Below are 17,460 nucleotides of genomic sequence, written 5' to 3' on the forward strand. Positions count from 1 at the left end.
ACATTATAAAGAAATAATGCTAAGGTACGTTGCATAATCCCTGTATGGGATAATGAGATCAAGACAGAATCATTTTTTAGGTAATTGTGCTTCAATCAATGTAAGCATGAAGAGAAAATATCAGAAAAAACTAAGGAGCATTTTACAAGTCATTGGGCTGTACTCTCCTAAAATGTTGAGGTAATTATCTTTATCTATCTATCTATCCATCCATTCTAGTCCATGTTTGCAGCATACAGTGGTTACATTTATCTTGGGGAGCTGTTACATGTACATAAATATGCTGATTCTATTTCTGTCCCCTCCCACCCCTCCCGGCTCCCTCCATCTCCTGTTCCCCTTCCCCTTTGAATAGGATCTCCCCACTTCCTGTTATCCATCATTTATTTTGCTCTTAATTTATATTTCAGGTTTCTCATGTAAGAGAAATCGTGCAGTATTGAAATTTGAGTGTCTGATTTGTTTCACTAGCACTGCGATCTCCAGGTGCCACCACCTACCTGCAAACACCTCACTGTGATGAGGCGTTGCACACAAATGGATACTTAAGTGTCAATTTGGCTGGACAACACGATACCCAGCTGTTAAATATTCTCTCTGGCTGTGTCTGTGAGAGTGTTTCTCAAAAAAAATTCCTATTTCGCTCTGTGGGATAAGTAAAGTAGAAAATCCTGCCCAGTGTGGGTAGGCATCATTCATTGAAATAAACCCTCAAAAACGCAAAAAGGCAGAGGAAAGTTTTACTTTCCCTCCCTCTGTGGGACTGCCTGAGCTGTCACTGATCTTTGTTGGCCCTGGGTGCTCCTTGCTGTGAGGACTGGAAATGCGAACTGAACTGGTATCTACACTGTTGCCCTCTGACTCCCAGGCTTGTATACTACACCAACTGCCTTCTTTGGTTCGAAGCTGCAGAAAGCAGATCGTAAGACTTCACAGCCTCTGCAGTTGCATAGGCCAATGCCTTAGAGTAACGATATGTCCTACTGATCCTTTTCCTCTGGGGACCCTGAATAATACCTCCATGAAAGATGTGATAGTTAACTGATTCTGTCACCTTGAGTAAGAAATAGCTAGCTAAATTGGATCAGCATGGTTTTGAGTGTGGAATTTGAGGAAATTTACTGAAGAAAGAAGACACACGCTTGGGCGGCTTGTGCCCTGAATGCTGTAAAGGGGAAATGAAGAAGGAGGGCCCTTTATGTTTCTTTGGAGGAGCTCCAATTTCACTCACCTTGACATCAGTCTCCTGGCTTGTAGCACAGAAACTTCAGCCTGCTGCCCAGTCCCTGTGTCTCCTGATCCGGACTTGTGAGGGGCACTTCAGTGAGCTCCAGGCCTTCATCCTGATCCCTCAGGTTCCAGAATGCAGGCAGACTTTGCACTTTCCCACACCTGACTCTGCAGGCAGCCATTGTAAGCCAATCTTATAATTTCTAGTACTTTTTATACCTTGCATTAAATCTGTTTCTCTAGTAAGCACTGATACAGATGCTTTTATTGGGAGTGGGGCTCTGCTATGACTGTACCTGGCCATGTGGTTCAGGAGCCTTTGGAAGTAGCTTCTGGGGAAAGTTTGGAAAGGTTTGGAGATGAGGGCTAAAGATCCAACCGTTCAATGCTTTAATCTGTATTTCCTGGTTTAGTTTGTTTATTTGTTTGAGTGTTTATCTTTTTGAGACAAGATCTCACTATGCAGTTCAGGCTGGCCTTGAGCTTACTTTGTAGCCCAGGATGTTCTCGAAATTACAGTAATCCTCCTGCCTCAGACTCCCAAGTGCTGGCATTACAAGTGTGCACCACCACACCAGGCTTTAAACTGTATTTCATGGGAGATTCCAGGCAGAGTTCAGAAGATGAGAATGCTTATAGAACTGCAGAAGGTAAAGACCAGGGTATAGACAGGACAGCATTGGCTGTTAGACTCTAGACCAAGAATTCCACACTCAAAACTATGCTGATCCAATGTAGTTAGCTATTTCTTTCTCAAGGTGACAGAATCAGTTAACTAGCACATCTTTCGTGAAGGTATTATTCAGGGTCCCCAGAGGAAATGGATGTGTGTTACACTTTGGCAGAAAATGTGTCTGCGTTTTACTCGTGCCCAGCAACTTTGAGTGTCTGATTTGTGACTGAGATTAAAGATTGTAGACTAATTAAACTTGTGGAAGAAATTTCAAGGAAGTCAAATGTTGAGGCATGGCTACTGTTGAGGTTTTTAGCCAGATCTCTGTTGACAACCAAGAACAGAGATGAGCAGAATGATTTAAAACATTTCAGTTTAGCTGAAGAGGAATCTCTAGTAAAGCTGTGGACTGTAAAGATACAGCAGAGAAGAACCTGGTTGCTGGGAAGAAATAAGACAATAGAAACGATGGCCTGAGAACATCACAAAAACCAGTGGGACTCTATCATTTGCACCCTCAAAATTGCAAAGGTCAAAGACTTTGCTTTGAGAAGAAAACCCCAGAGCACCATGTTCAGAATAGCAGCAGCTGAGGGAATTCGTCTGATGAGATTGGGTTTAGAGTGCTCAGCAATCCCAGCACTTGACCCCTCCAGCCAGGAGAAGAAGCCTGTGTGCTACTCCAGTTAGTGGCAGATTTTGACATCATCCGTGTGTTTCTGGTTTTAGGTATATGCAGAATGCAAGAGTTGGGTCAAGAAGGCTTCCACCCATATTTCCTGAGTTGTGCTCCTGAGGGCAGTGGGTAGAGCTGTGAGTGTGAAGCTAAAGGTACGGTGGAGAGCCCAGAAAGTTGGAGAAGAAAAGAATATGGATCAACTGAGGAAAGCTGCAAGAAGTGAGCAAAGTTGGCCCAAGAGACAAGCAAGGAGAGCTGCAACCACATTTAGTACCCTTGGGGAAAGCCCTTTGGAGTTCCCCTGCCACAGATTGCCTCAGATGCTAAACATAGAACCATAGGATTTAATGTTTGCCCTGATGGACTTTGGACTTCGTTTGCTCACATTTCTTTCTGTCCTCCTATTTGTACCTTTTGAAATTGTAATGTTTATCTTGCACCATCATATGTTGAAAGTATTTAACTATCTTTTCATTTGCACAAGGCCTCACAGCCAAGAATTTACCTTAAATCTCAGAGAAGACGTGGGACTTGGACTTTTCAGCAATGCTGAAACTGTTAGGACTTTGGAAACTCTTGGAGATGGACTAAATGCAATTTGCACAAAGGGACGCACATGAATCTCTGGGGTGCCACGGGCAGAATGTTATGGATTGTACTCAGGTGGCCCCAAAGCCTCGTGTAGTCATAGACAGGGAGTTTCAAAGGTGGCTGGATTAGAGTGTGGGATTCTGAGATTACGGAAGTGATGCTGGGGCTAAGGGTGTGAGGGGATTAATGATGTGTCACCGTGGGTGCAGGTGGCACCACCTAAAAGGCAGGTGGACAGGAAGGGGTAAAAGGCACAGAGCAAAGGCAGGCTTGCTGCTGTTGCTTCACTACTTTGCTGCCTTCTGCCTGTCCTGCTTTGCCATGAACCTCTGTAATGCTCCTCTGCCACGCCACCCTTCCTAGGAACCAGCTGACTATGGACTGAAACTTCTACAAACTTAAGCTGACATAAAATTTTCCTCCTTTAGCTTTGCAGGGCGGGTATTTTGTCACAGCAGTGAGAGAAGTAAATAAAACCAAAGACAAGGGGAGATGTGGGACAGATTGATGGAAGCTAAAAAGAAAGCATAATCAAATATAAGAATGACCCTAGATGGACAGTGGGAAAATCTGAATAGAGCGTGATGACTAGTAGTAATGAAAAAATGTTCATTTCTTGATTTTGTACTATGGCTAAGTAGAAAAATGCCTTTGTTTCAGAAAATACTCAATTCATCCAATATATATGATGATGATATATTTATTTATATTTTTGACACATTATATTGATCCACTGATAATGACACAAACTTCATGGAGGGAAAAAGAGGGAGAGAGGGAGTGAAAGAGTAGGAATAAAAAGAAAAGTAGGCAAAAATATTAGCAAATTTACAAATACGGATGGAAGATTTTGCAGTGCTTCTCAAAGTTTAAATCAGTTCAAATACGGATACAGTTTAAATCAGTTCAAATAAAGATACGGATACTGATTTTGCAGTGCTTCTCAAAGTTTAAATCAGTTCAAAATAAAAGAAATATATATTATGTATATAACAACCATTGTTGAATTCATACCATCTTGTTTTTTGAAATTCTGTATTGTTGCTACTTTTTTATCTTTTATTCTTTTTAAAATAAAAAAAATTATATATATATTTTATATGTATATGTGTAATCAAATTAGCTTCTTAATAAATAAGAATAAATATTTGTAGCAATAAAAACTACATAGATAAAGAAATAAAACTATCTATTCTTTCCCACTATTCGCTATGCACTCACTTTAAGAGAAACACGTGCATAATACCTTTCCTCTCGGATACACAGGATACAACGTAGTGTCCATTGGTGTGAGGGTAAAGGTGTTAATAGGCTGTTCAAACTCGAGGTCTTTCCGTTGATGCCTCCGTTGTACACGCACTCCTCCATCTTACTCTGCACTTCACCTGTGCAGGTTTTATCCAAGACCTCACTTGTCATCTGCCTTTCTGTCCAGTGGGCCATGGAGAGAAGCAGCGAGCCTTGAGAAGGAGAGAAAACAGTGTCAGCTGGATGTTTATTCCCCAGGCTTTCTTTTGGATGGTTTGGTGCCGGCCGGCATCCTCCTTCATCAAACATTCCAACCCCTTTAAGACGACCCTCTCTACAGAGCCTTTTCTACCTCCAGATCCCATTAAGTGCTTTCTCCCCAGTCATGTCAGGTATACTACTGGCTCCCCAACCCTTGCAGATCCTAGCTTATTGCAACATACTTTGGGGTTTCTCTACCCTACCCAAGCTTTGTAAACAGTTCATTTATCAATCTGCAAACTAACCATCTCATCTGTCTGTGTTTTGCTGCCACTGAAGAAATGTGAACATCCTCAAGAATTTCAAGTTGTAGTAAAATACTGCAATTTTAGTTGAAGGAAATTAGCACTATCAAATTGATAAACACATAGGCCCATTGACCAGACACTGCTACATATGCATCCTGTTAATACACAAATACTAGTGCATTGCAAAATGACAACTATTTAATATAGCTATATTTGCAATATGAGATATTAGTGACACTCTAAATATCCATCAAGAAAAGATAGTCCTACAGTGAAATATTGTGTAGCCATTAAAAGAATAAGATAGCCCTTTATTTACAACATGGAATAATCTTTAAAATGCAATGTTAACGAAAAGTGTAAGACATTGTACCAGTACATGTCATGTGTAAGATATATGCACATGCCTGTATGATGTTGTATATATAATATTTGTATAAATGGACATATACTCATCATATACACATACATTTTTATACAGTACATATGAATGCATTATCTCAACAAGGCTGATTATAAATAAATAACTGAATACCTAGGAATAGCTGGAAGATATCACAGGTGAAAAACTATTAAACTTTACTTTGAAAACTTTGAATGCTGTAATACATACATATATTATCTATTAACAAAATAACTAAAATTGAATTTTACCTGCAGTATACCTAGGGGGATTTCTTTTAACTCTTCTGGAGAAAGAATGCTCTGAGCTCACGTTGTGATCAGTCGCAGTTCAGGGTGCTTTAATAAGAAAAATGCTGGTGCCTCAAAATTACAAGCCTGTGGATTTTGGCGAGAGGTTGAAATTGACCTTTGATTATGGATCTGTGCAAAGAAATCCAGTCACAGAGATGAACCCTCTGAATTCAGGTTTGGGTTGTAATTCCCGGTTTCCAACATGATGTTTATACAACTTGGAGCAAAGTTTTAGCACTTCATTGAACCTACGTTAAAGTCAAGGGTTAACTAACACAGGAAAGTCAAGGGGCTGGGGATTTAGCTCAGCGGCAAAGCGCTTGCCTGGCAAGCGCAAGGTCGTGAGTTCGGTTCCTGGTACCAGAGAAAAACCAAAAAATAAAAAATAAAAAAAAAATAAAATAAAATAAAGGAGAGTCAAAAGTATCTAATGTATAGAACAGAGAAATAAGAGACAGTTGGGGTCTTGAATGTGATCGTCATAACACAGTCCGGAAGAACGCAGGCTGATAGTCGGCCCTACATGTTGAGGAAAAGAGACCAGAAAGTGGAGCGGTAACGAGAAGAGTAGGGTCTCCGCAGAGCGGGGGCGCCAGTGTGACCGTGGCGGTGTGGTGCAGTTCCAGAGTCGGACACAGTGTCATTGTGGTTTTTTTTTTTAATTTATTTAAAAAATAAAAGAAGGAAAACATATTAACAAAAAGACATCCATTCACAAAACATAAGAACAATATAAGCAATACTGAATTACAGACAAAGTGGTAGGAAATTAACAATGGTTGCTGCATTACATATTGATATCTTCAAAGTGGTTTCTCAGAAAACAAATAGAGACATGCAAGATGGATCAAATAAGTAATCGTTAACTGTTCCTTTCAGTAAAGCGATAGAGGTCAGTAGTACAACTATGTTAGCCATCCTGTATAGAGCACAGTGTCATTCTGGCTGGGAATTAACCTAATAGAAACCTGGGAAATGAATCTTGTCAAAATGGCTAGGCCCTGCCTGCAGGCCTTCAGGCTCTCAGGCACACCCCCTAACGGCAGTGAGGTTGCACTGCCAGCTTCCCGCCAGCTTCTGCCTTCACTGTCTGGCGAAAGGGCACACCATAACTATTGCTTGTTTGAGCAATGAAGAGCCGGACAAGAAAAGCTGTAGCAGGCCCAGGGTTGGAGGGAGGCTGCGTGTGTGATTCCTGCAAAGGGGACAACAGGAGGGAAACACACAGAAAGAATCTGTGGACAAGAATACACGGGCTGTGACCCTGACCACAGCCCAGTCCCTCTTAAGGCACTTTTTTGCCCCCGTCACTGTTAACAATCTACACAAATACAAATCAGGTTAATACCCACTTTGAACACTTGCAGAGATAGGAATCTGTCACCTACTCCCCTTCCCTCTCACCTTCAAACACCATTTTCTGGTTTCCAGTAGAGTGAGGGTGTGTGTGTGTGTGTGTGTGTGTGTGTGTGAGAGAGAGAGAGAGAGAGAGAGAGAGAGAGAGAGAGAGAGAGAGAAACATCTCTATGTTTACCTGAGATTCTGGGAGTAAAAGCCAAAGCAAGGAGGTCTCCCAGGAATTATGCTCAAATCATAAGCTCTAAAAATAGCCTGGTGCCTTATCTCTACCTTCTTCCTTTCATTTAGAGATCTACCCAGAAAATCCACTGCCTCAAGGGATGTAACAGTTCAGACCTTCCATTGCTTCAGCAAAAACTGCTTTTTGATCTGTGAGTGCCACTTTCTTTTTTTAAAAAATTTTTATAGGCTTATTTTCCTCATGACAGTTTCATTGCACTTGTTGGGTTGTAAACCATGTAAAGCTCAGCAATAAAATGACTGCAATCTGTACAAGTAATAGCAAGCATGTCTCATAAACAAGATAAGTTGTGCCTTGCCAATATTGCTCCACTTCATAAATATGAACTCAAGTCTGTTTTGTGTTTTCTAGATCAGTAGCATAGTTTTATTTTAATTAAACACAACATATAAAATATTCATTTATGAAACAAACATCATTGTTTCTAAAAGATTACATTAAATTAAATTATACTGCTCTTCTCATAAAGCCGTGCACAAAAGAACCATTCTGAATTTTAAGTGGATTGATGCAGTTCAAGTGTCCATCAATAAAAACTATATTAGGAACACAATAATGCTACCCATAAATAAATGAACTATTTATATTTCCTGATAATGTAAGTGCTTATATGAACTCATTCCAATTTCTAAACACCAGGCATTTCAGCTGTGTAGTAATTAAGAAACTCTAATATCTACAGAAAACAGGTAGGTGCTTCCAGAGGCACTGTACACAACAGACTGTAAGCATTTCACTTTATCAGTGACATAATTCATTGTCACATTTGGTTAGATTAGATCTGGATGACTTGGATAACCCAAATGAAGCACGCTTGAAGGTGATTCCCACACTGTATAAAGGGCAATGCGCAGAGCTAGAAATGAAGCAATCTGAGTTCTGCTAACGACATCTGAGCCCATTGCCCCTGTGATCAGAAGGAGCTAAACTTTAAATTACAACCTTCCAAGAAGAAGTGGAGCCAGATCTTCTGAGGTCTGACTTAGATAAATTGTGAGATCATTCCACAATAAGAGAATATAACTGCAGATACAAAATAGGCATGAAAGTGAGCACTTACTTCAAATTTAAAAATGATTGAGTACCTAAAAGCATGGGGTAGGGGCTGAACCAAGGGCATTTTCACCCAGCTATACTTCCAGCCCCTGGACCGGGACTTGCTAAATTTCCCAGTCAGGTTAGAACTGCCTCCCTTTTGGTATCTGTTTAGAGAAATACCAAGAAGCGCATAGATATCTGTGCAAGCTTGTTTCTCACACTCGGGGCAGTCTGCAAATCCTTTTTCTCAGAGTCAAGAAAAATGAGACCCCTAAATCTTAAGCCTCATTAACTTCACAAAAAACCTAATATTGCTCCCAAATGACCAGAAACCCTAGCACATGTTATTAACTAGAAAGATTTTATCCAAATTCTAAATTTAGGTTTCTCCCATCTGCTCTATGACATTTATGCTAACTCATTACTTTTGTTGATTTCTTCTTCTCAGTACTTATAGTATTAAAATCCGCATGACATAATTTATCATGTATAAGCACTAGAGCCCACCTTAGACTGTTCATCATTGTTGGAGGAATTTAAAGCTATGAATTTTCTTCTTCTATGTCATTCTAACATAACTGAACTTTACTACTAAGTAGACTTTCTTAAAAACAGCTAGGTGACCCTCCAACTAAAAGAAAACCTCTGTGTATTGACGGTGTAGAATATTTTATATTATATGTCATGTCCCCAGTGCAATTCCTTTTTTGTGTGTCTGGTTTTTTTGAGACAGGGTCTCGCTATGCAGTTCAGGCTGGCCTTGACCTCACTTTGTAGCCCAGGCTGGTCTCAAACTTGCTATCCTCCTGCCTCAGCCTCCCAAGTACTCCAATTCATTTCTTTAAGGTACAATTCAACTTTTCATTTTATGAAGATTAAAGATGCAAAATATTATCTTGGGTACAAGGATACAAAAATTAAAATTTTAAAAGGAGACAGTGATGTTTTGCCTTATTGTGGTATACTGGATCTAGGTACTTATGAGGGCTAAAAACTATTTCCTTTGGAGAACGCCATTTTGAGAATAGCTCTTTCAAACATTCTGGGCCAGCACTGTTATAAACCCTATTTACATGTAAAACAATTAACTCACACCTCATGTGAAAATGTAAACTTTTACATTTACCTTGGGATGGCACAATTTCAGAGCGAATTTTTAATGCCCAGGGGAAAAAAGAGAGGGAATTAAAAAAGATCAGGACCAAGGTTTTCTCCACAACTATCAGAATTTTAATATCCCCTCTACATGGCATTTTCACTGCTAAAAAGAATATTATCAACACGCTTCAAGAAAATTCTATGCTTACTTGTTTGTTTACTCATTTGATAGTTTCTGGGTGAGGCAAATTTGCCTTTAAAATTACAAATAATCACAGCATTAGCATTGCCATAATTGACCCTCACTTTAGAGATGCCAACATATGATTCCTCTTGATTGGGAATGAGCACTGAAGCATTTGGGGCATAAACAGGAAGTGGGTCGTGAAATATTGACATACCCAAATATCTATGTATAAAATGCACAGGGAATGGCACTGAGAAAGCAGAAAAAGAAAAGGGAAGTAATGTCGCATGGGAAAATCTGTTATATGACAGAAGTGAACGTCCAATAAAGAAATATAGGTCAAAGCTGAAGCAGGAAGATCATGAGTTCTATCCCAGCCTGGGCAACTTGGTGACTTTATATCCTCCCTCAAACTGAAAAAATTTAAAGATTAAAAATAATTTTAAAAGGCGATTAGGGAGGTTCCTCTGGGTTCAATCACTAATACTGGAAAAAAAAATACATCATTCTGACGTTCTTTGTGACATATTACCTAACCTACAGAACTATGGTAGGCAAAACAAAATGGCAGACATAGAGAGGAATGGAAGAGAACTGAGGGCTTAGAAATAGTATCATGCTTTTAATGCCCACCCATTGTTGATAAAGGTGCCAAAAACATCTACTAGAGAAAGGACAAATGATGATTCAATAAATGGTGCTGGGAGAACTGAACATTATATTTAGAAGATTGAAACTTGACCTTTATCTCTTACCTATAAAAAAATCAACTTTAAAAGGGTAGGATAAAAAAAAACCTAAATTTTAAGACTTTAAACTAAAAATCTACTAGAAGAAAAAACATAGGGAAAGTACTACATCAGTGTAAATACAACATCAGTATAAGACATGTTTATTTGAATAAGACTCCAAAATCACAAAACCAAAAATAGGTAAATAGGATTATTTCTAGCTACAAAATTTTGAGAATCCTGAAATTCTGTGCACATTTTCCAGAGAGGCAAAACAGAACACCGGCTTCCAAACTAAGAGGAAGTCGACCGACCAAAGATCCACTCAGTCAAGTCCAGCTTGGCGAGTGAGTTTTTTAGGAGTTACCTACACAGCATTGGATGGCTTGCCGGCTGCAGCACTACCCAAGCGGCTCTCCCACCGGCCACTGCCCACACTCCTAGCCCCTTCGTGCTATGTTACTGGTCTATTGGCACTAGCTAAAGTAACGGGGGACATGGTAAAACTGTGCTTCTCCACTTCCATGCCGTCCTTATTAGGAAACTCCACCCACTGCAGTAAGAGCTGTCCAGCCACAGCGATCACTAACCTCCTCTGCAGCAGGAGGCGCAGCTTCAGCGCGCGATGCTGGGAGGGGACGCTGCAGACACACAACTGTGGGATGGGGGAAGGTGATGCACTGCAAGAGGAAGGTGTTTGGGTTAGGTTTGGGAGGATACTTTTCACCACCTTGGAAAACTAAAATTAGATATTCCATGTGATCCAGCTGTGTCACTTGCGGGGCCTCCTTGAAAGAAATAGGTCACTGGGGGCATGACATTTCTGCAGGATGTATTTTTTATTTATTTATGTATTTATTTTTGTATCGAAATTACACAGATTCTTTTGTTTATTGTCCCTGTTTCCTAGGCAATATAACAGAGCAACTTTTTATATAGCATTTAATTGATGAGAGTCTGCAAGTAATCAGACATGATAGCAAGCATGTGGGAAAGTGAGTACAGGTTACTTACAAACAGGCTGTTTTGTACTAAGGATTCGAATGCTATGATTTGGTAACGGTAGGTATCCTCAACGAATCCCCCAGATACCTAGAAGCAATGTAGAAGCAATGCTTAGCAGAGCACAAACAGCAATAAAAATGTGTGAGGAGACACTGATTTGGAGGCAAAATTCTGGAAGATGTATTTGGTTCCCAGTTGATCTCCCTTTCTATCTTCCTGACCTTGACGAGGTGGGCAGTTTTGCTTCCCCATGACCTCCCGCGATGACGTTCTGCCCCACTACATGGCCAGAGCTGATGAAAGCAGCAGACCGTGGACTGAAATTACTGAAAACATAAGCAAAATACATGTTTTCTGGTTTAAGCTGATCTTTTCAGGTATTCTGTCACAGCAATACAAAGCTGATTTACAGTTGGGTATATAATTTCTGGGTGTGATATTAGCATAACCAAAAGATACCTGCATGCCTGTGTTGACCGAAGCACAAATCACCGTAACAAAGATATGAAATCAGCCCCAAAAGCCAACAGTGGCCGAAAGGGGTCTACGCACAGTGCAATTTTGTTCAGCCGTAAAAAGTATCCTGTAATTACCAGCAAAATGAATGGAACTGAAGGAAATTTTAAGCGAAATAAGTAAGGCACAGAAAGTTAAATAGCACATATTTTTGTCACAGAGCAGTTGCTTAAAAAATGTTGACCTGAATGTGTAGCAGTGATTACTAGAAGTCGTGAAGGGAGGGAAGAGGGAAGGTGCATGATGGGTGATGGACACTCACACACAATGAGGTAGAAACAAGGTCTTGTATTTTACAAGACAGTGCACAGTTCACGATAACCTACTGTGTATTTTATGATTAACTAGAAAAAAAGAAAGCTCTAAACGTAAAGTTATAAGGAGATAGAAATCTTAATTCCCTCAATCAATGCATATTGTGTACATATTTTGAAATATAATTATCCTCATAAATATGTCCAATTATTATGTTTTTTATAGTTTTAACATATCAGTAAATACTTTTTACAAAAACAAAAAGTACTTAGCAGCAGAAACATCAAAAATTGTCTTTATCATTTGAGTTGTTTATATTCAAATGTTAAATTATTTTCTCCTTGCAGACTATGGTGCTATTTCCTTCACTTGTAAACAGACACATCTGTCTATCTACCTATCTATCTATCTATCTATGGCTATATATATTACATTTCATATTTTCATTGGCATAGGGAAAAAGAACAGTCCCCGCAAGTAAGAAGAAAGCAAAACTTAAATTTTAGCAAGAAAAGAAACTGGAAATAGATTTGATTGAGATACTATATGCAGCTCAGAGTTTAGAAATATTGAGAAAGGCATTTCATCTGCATCTCACAGGCTCTGAGAGGTCACTTTTTCCCAAACATGGCTACACCAATATATTCCGTCTCACGTGCTATTCCTAGGGTGTGACGCTGACATTCCCCTACTGAGAGACATACATCTTTCTTCCCTCTCCTTGAATATGGACCAAACCTGATGATTGTGTTCTGACACGGAAGAAATGACGAAATGATGGTGTGCAACCCCCATGCTGTGCCATCAAAGGAAGTTTTCTTTCAGAACAGATATTATTAGAACCCTGCTGCCATGGTAAGCGAAAGCCCAAGCTACGTATGGAGGCACCTGCTGGATGCTCCAGCTGGTCTCTGCAGCTTGAGACTCAGGTAGGAGCCAGCACAAACCACTCGCCATGTGTGTGGGGAAGAGAATTTGACGTCGGCCCTCAGTTTAAGTCCAAAGACAGGCCTCTCCTGTTGTGACCTGTCCATGTTTCTGACCCACACAATCTATAAAAAGTGGCAGTCTGCATTCTTATGTTTTAGGGTAATGTTTTGTCCGACCACAGACCCTGGAGGTGAATGACATTACATTTTTCTCTTCTGGTCAGTGAACCCTGCTTTTCCTAACTTTTCCCTGTCCCCAGAGATACAGAAATGAATTTGCAAAATGATGCAATGTTGGGCCTTAGAAAGTGAGAGCATTGTCTCTTGAGATTTAAAATATTAATAATCTTTTTTAAAGTGAGGCATTGGAAGCTGAGCAAGCCGTGCAGAGTGGGTAGAGAGGTGGGAGGGAATTATAATTTTATCTGTATTTGTATATTCATTTAACAAATATTTAATTAAGACAATGAAGCAAGAAGATAGTTTTAATTGCCTTTATTTATGTTTCTGTGATAGAATTGTTTTCTAAGTAAAATACAGTTAAAAATGTAAGGAGAAAACTATTGAATACTTTGGTTAAATTAAAAACATTAAAGCATAGTGATGTGTTTATGTGTGTGGAGATTATTTACATACATATCCGATGCATTTATAAATTTTAAAAGATAATACACTTAGAAAGATATGAAACAGTATGCAGAAATTTTCACAGAATCATTAAAAATTCTGGAGGAAATAGTTTGTTAACGGGTTTGAAGATAAAATTTACTCCAAATAACAGGAACACTGATATAAAATTTACTCTTACTAGTAAAGAGAGGAAGGTACATTAAAACACCAAGAATGAAAGGCTTACTTAAGAAAGTGCTACAGCAGTGAGATAGGTCTCTCTTAAACCGAAGGCAGCAGCTGGAGGGGTCAGCATTTCTAGAAAGGAAGCAATTTGGAACTATCCCTTCACTATGCCTATGGCACTTGGCAAGTACTACTGCTTGTGGAAATCAATACAAAGGGGAAGGAAAAGATACATGATGAAGCATTTTGAAATACATGTGTGTGAAGGAGTAAAATGCAGTTCCCAGCACTTCTGCCTGGTGGAATGGCGCCACCTTAAACCCCGTAGGTCACCAAAGGGACTATTCGTGTGAGTAGAATAAGATTAAGACCTCAACTCTAACATGTTTTTCCAAACACAGAAAGTAAGTAACGAAGATAGATCCATATAAAGGGTTCTCTTCTCCTGACAAATTAAGGCTTTTATATCTTAAAGTAACTCAAATCTGCAGCGAAATCCACTCTAGTTTAGCATCTGATAGGGAAAAATTTGTTTTAACATCTCTAGCAGGTGAATGGAAAATCCAAAGAGATCGCGTGCCTTTCATGTGAGGGGGAATGTCTGACTTGAATAAATCAATTTCACGGACAAGAAGTAATGAGAAAAATAATAATGTAGCAATAGGGTTCTCTAAAACAATCAACTCTCTAGAAAAACAAAAAATCACTGTGCTTATAAGCTATTATATAATAATATATAAATTTAATGAGAGAATTTGGGAAATATAACTAAACAAAAAGAAAAAAGTAAACTTCACCTCTCACCCCTCCAAAAGGAAAGATCTTTTACCAGTGTCACAACTGTCATCTTGGTGACACTAATGTAAACAAAGACATGAGGTCTCAAAAAGTTTGAGAAAATGTAGCTTACATAATACAAGAAATAAAAATTACGTCGGTTAGTATATTATAAATAAAGAAGGGGTTGTGTGGAAACACTAAATCATTTTTGATCAGTATTTTGTGTATGGAAAGAAAAGTGTGAGATAAACTGAGAAACAATATTAAAATTTTTGTTACTTTCTATTGTGCTCCTTTTGTACATATTCAACTGATAGTGTGCAGCTGGGGGTTTGGACGATGGAAATCGTGGAAGAAATCTATTTGGAAATGAGGCAGGTAGAACCACATCTGGTACCTTATCGCTTGGCTCCAGGCACCCGATCAAATCTCCACAACATGTAATTTATTAACATCACCGTGTAATTATCCACTATACTAATCGTGTGTGCTTGACAAAGGAAAAAGTAGCAAGAAAAGTAGCAGCAAAGGGAAGTGCTAATAAAGAAATGTACTTGCCTGAATATCTCTGAATATCCATGCACTAGCTTGAAGCTGAGACATAAAAATAAACTGTAAGCATTCACAACTGATACCAAAATGACTTACAGTCTACTTACTAATACAAAAACTTTATTATTATTGCTTATTTCCACAACCACATGCACTAGATCAAATAATAACATGGAAGATACACTAGAGCTAAAGACCAAAGAGAGATTAATGCCTCCAGTGGGTAATAGCAAATGATAAAATATGTCGGACTTAAATTGTCTTGCCTCACTACATTAATGAATCTCCACCAGTGAATGAAAACAGCTTTTCTATTTCTGAAGTGTGCAATCATGGTTGAATAGTTCAAATAATAAACCTATATTGTCATTTGAGATTTTCTAGTGTCAATTTAAATCATGTTGCTTATAAGGTTTATCAGTTCCCTGCACACCAGCTACTCTAATAAACAAAATTAATATCTGGCAATTGGGTTATTTTATTAAAATTACAAAGCACTTTCACATTCCGTAGATATTCCTAAAAACCTACAGCACTATGGGATAGAAATAAACTCTTTTACATCTCAACTATGTAACGTTTAAGTTCACAATTCGTGCATGTAAAGTCCATCTATAACAGAAATGTGAACAGAATTCACAAGTTACTGATTGTCCTTAGTGGGAATGACTGTCACGTCTAAGATAATATACACATAACTTCCATAAGTTAGCAATAAAACCATAGTCACGAGCATAAAAACAAGGAAAGGACACAAATTTCCATGCTGAAGTTCTACCCATTCAAACACAGGGCTTCGCTTTGATAATGAGACATGTTGATAGTCCATACCTCAATGTCTTCACATGCATTATATGTAAGCAAATTACATGCAAGAATGAACGGTTAAGGTAATACACCTTGTAATTATAATTTAACACACTGAATGACCACACCTGAAAACTCATGTAGAATGAGATGATTGCAAAATAACATTTTAGCACAAATACATACTAGATAATCTTTAAAATGCCCAATAAAAATCAAGAAACTTTATTTTAAAAATAACTGTCTATTTTCCTCTAATGTTGTGTACTTGTCTTACTTTCTTTAGTCTCAGTGAAGTTTTGAAGTTGGACCCAGAACAAAAGTTTTCCTGATCCTCAGTCCTTTGACTTTCTTCCTGACCCATCCCAGGCTTGCACAGGATCCATCAAAATCTGTCACGGTCACGTATTCATTTTCTCCATCTCTGCTACATCCTTATTCAGAGAAACATGTTTTCTCAATGTTACCTATCTTTTTAACAGATAACTATCTGACAATATTCCATTTTCTATTAGCTTTTTTTGTTTTGTTTATTTATTGGTAGTAGCAGGACTTTTAAAAGAACTGGCATATAGAAGCCACGAATGATACCATGTTAACAGTGTCATCTTGCAGAACTCACTCCTTAAAATTATGTGCAGAATATAAGTGGGATCTTGTGTGTTTTTAGTATTGCTTCATCTATGCAGTCCTTTCTCTGATTTAAGGCACTTTTATTTATTCTACCTAAACTAATATTCATCTGCAAATATGAGTTGAATTGTGAAAAACATGTATTAAGTAAAGGTTATTTTAACCAGTGTAGAAAAAAAAATGAATATATATCTAATTCCTATATTCCACTCATAAAACATATTTAGAAAGAAAATCGTGGTTTGTTCTCCTTCTTCCTCACTGGAAGAATAAAAAGAATATCAGTGGAGTGATGAACGAGGCAGAATAACATGTAGAAGTAGTTTATTTAAAACTCAACCTTCACAGCAACCTTTTGGCTTTGCCCCTCAGTGACACAGGCTTCAGCCGATGTAAAGCAGCACTGCCCAGCAGCTTCTAGAGCTTATTCCAGGAGGGCTCCCTCCTGTGCTCTCACCCCTGTGCTGCAGCCCAGGGCCCTTACAATAATTACTCACCTTGGAGTTCCTGTAAAAAAAATAGGACAATAAGCAGTATGATCTTTCGATGCTATTTTCTTTAAAAATGACTATGAAAAAGTAATTAGGAAATATTTCTTCTTATGCTGGAGACTGTGTTATTGCAGAAGAGCCTTAGGTGTGGCTTACCCTCAATGGTGTTGCAGTTCAACCTAGAAAATATAGGTGTTAACGAGTTCTAATGATCTATGGGATGGGAAGCATAAAAGTTGCATAACACACATAATGGTGCAGAAACCTCAAGAGATTTCTGCTAACTTTAGTTAACATGAATCATGTGCTGAATAAGATAGTGTTTCTTTTTTTTTTTTTTTTGGTTTTTCTCTGGTACCGGGAACCGAACTCACGACCTTGCACTTGCCAGGCAGGCGCTTTTGCCGCTGAGCTAAA

Source organism: Chinchilla lanigera, unplaced genomic scaffold (genome assembly GCF_000276665.1).
Source record: "Chinchilla lanigera isolate Chin_1 unplaced genomic scaffold, ChiLan1.0 scaffold00039, whole genome shotgun sequence".
Lineage (NCBI taxonomy): Eukaryota > Metazoa > Chordata > Mammalia > Rodentia > Chinchillidae > Chinchilla > Chinchilla lanigera.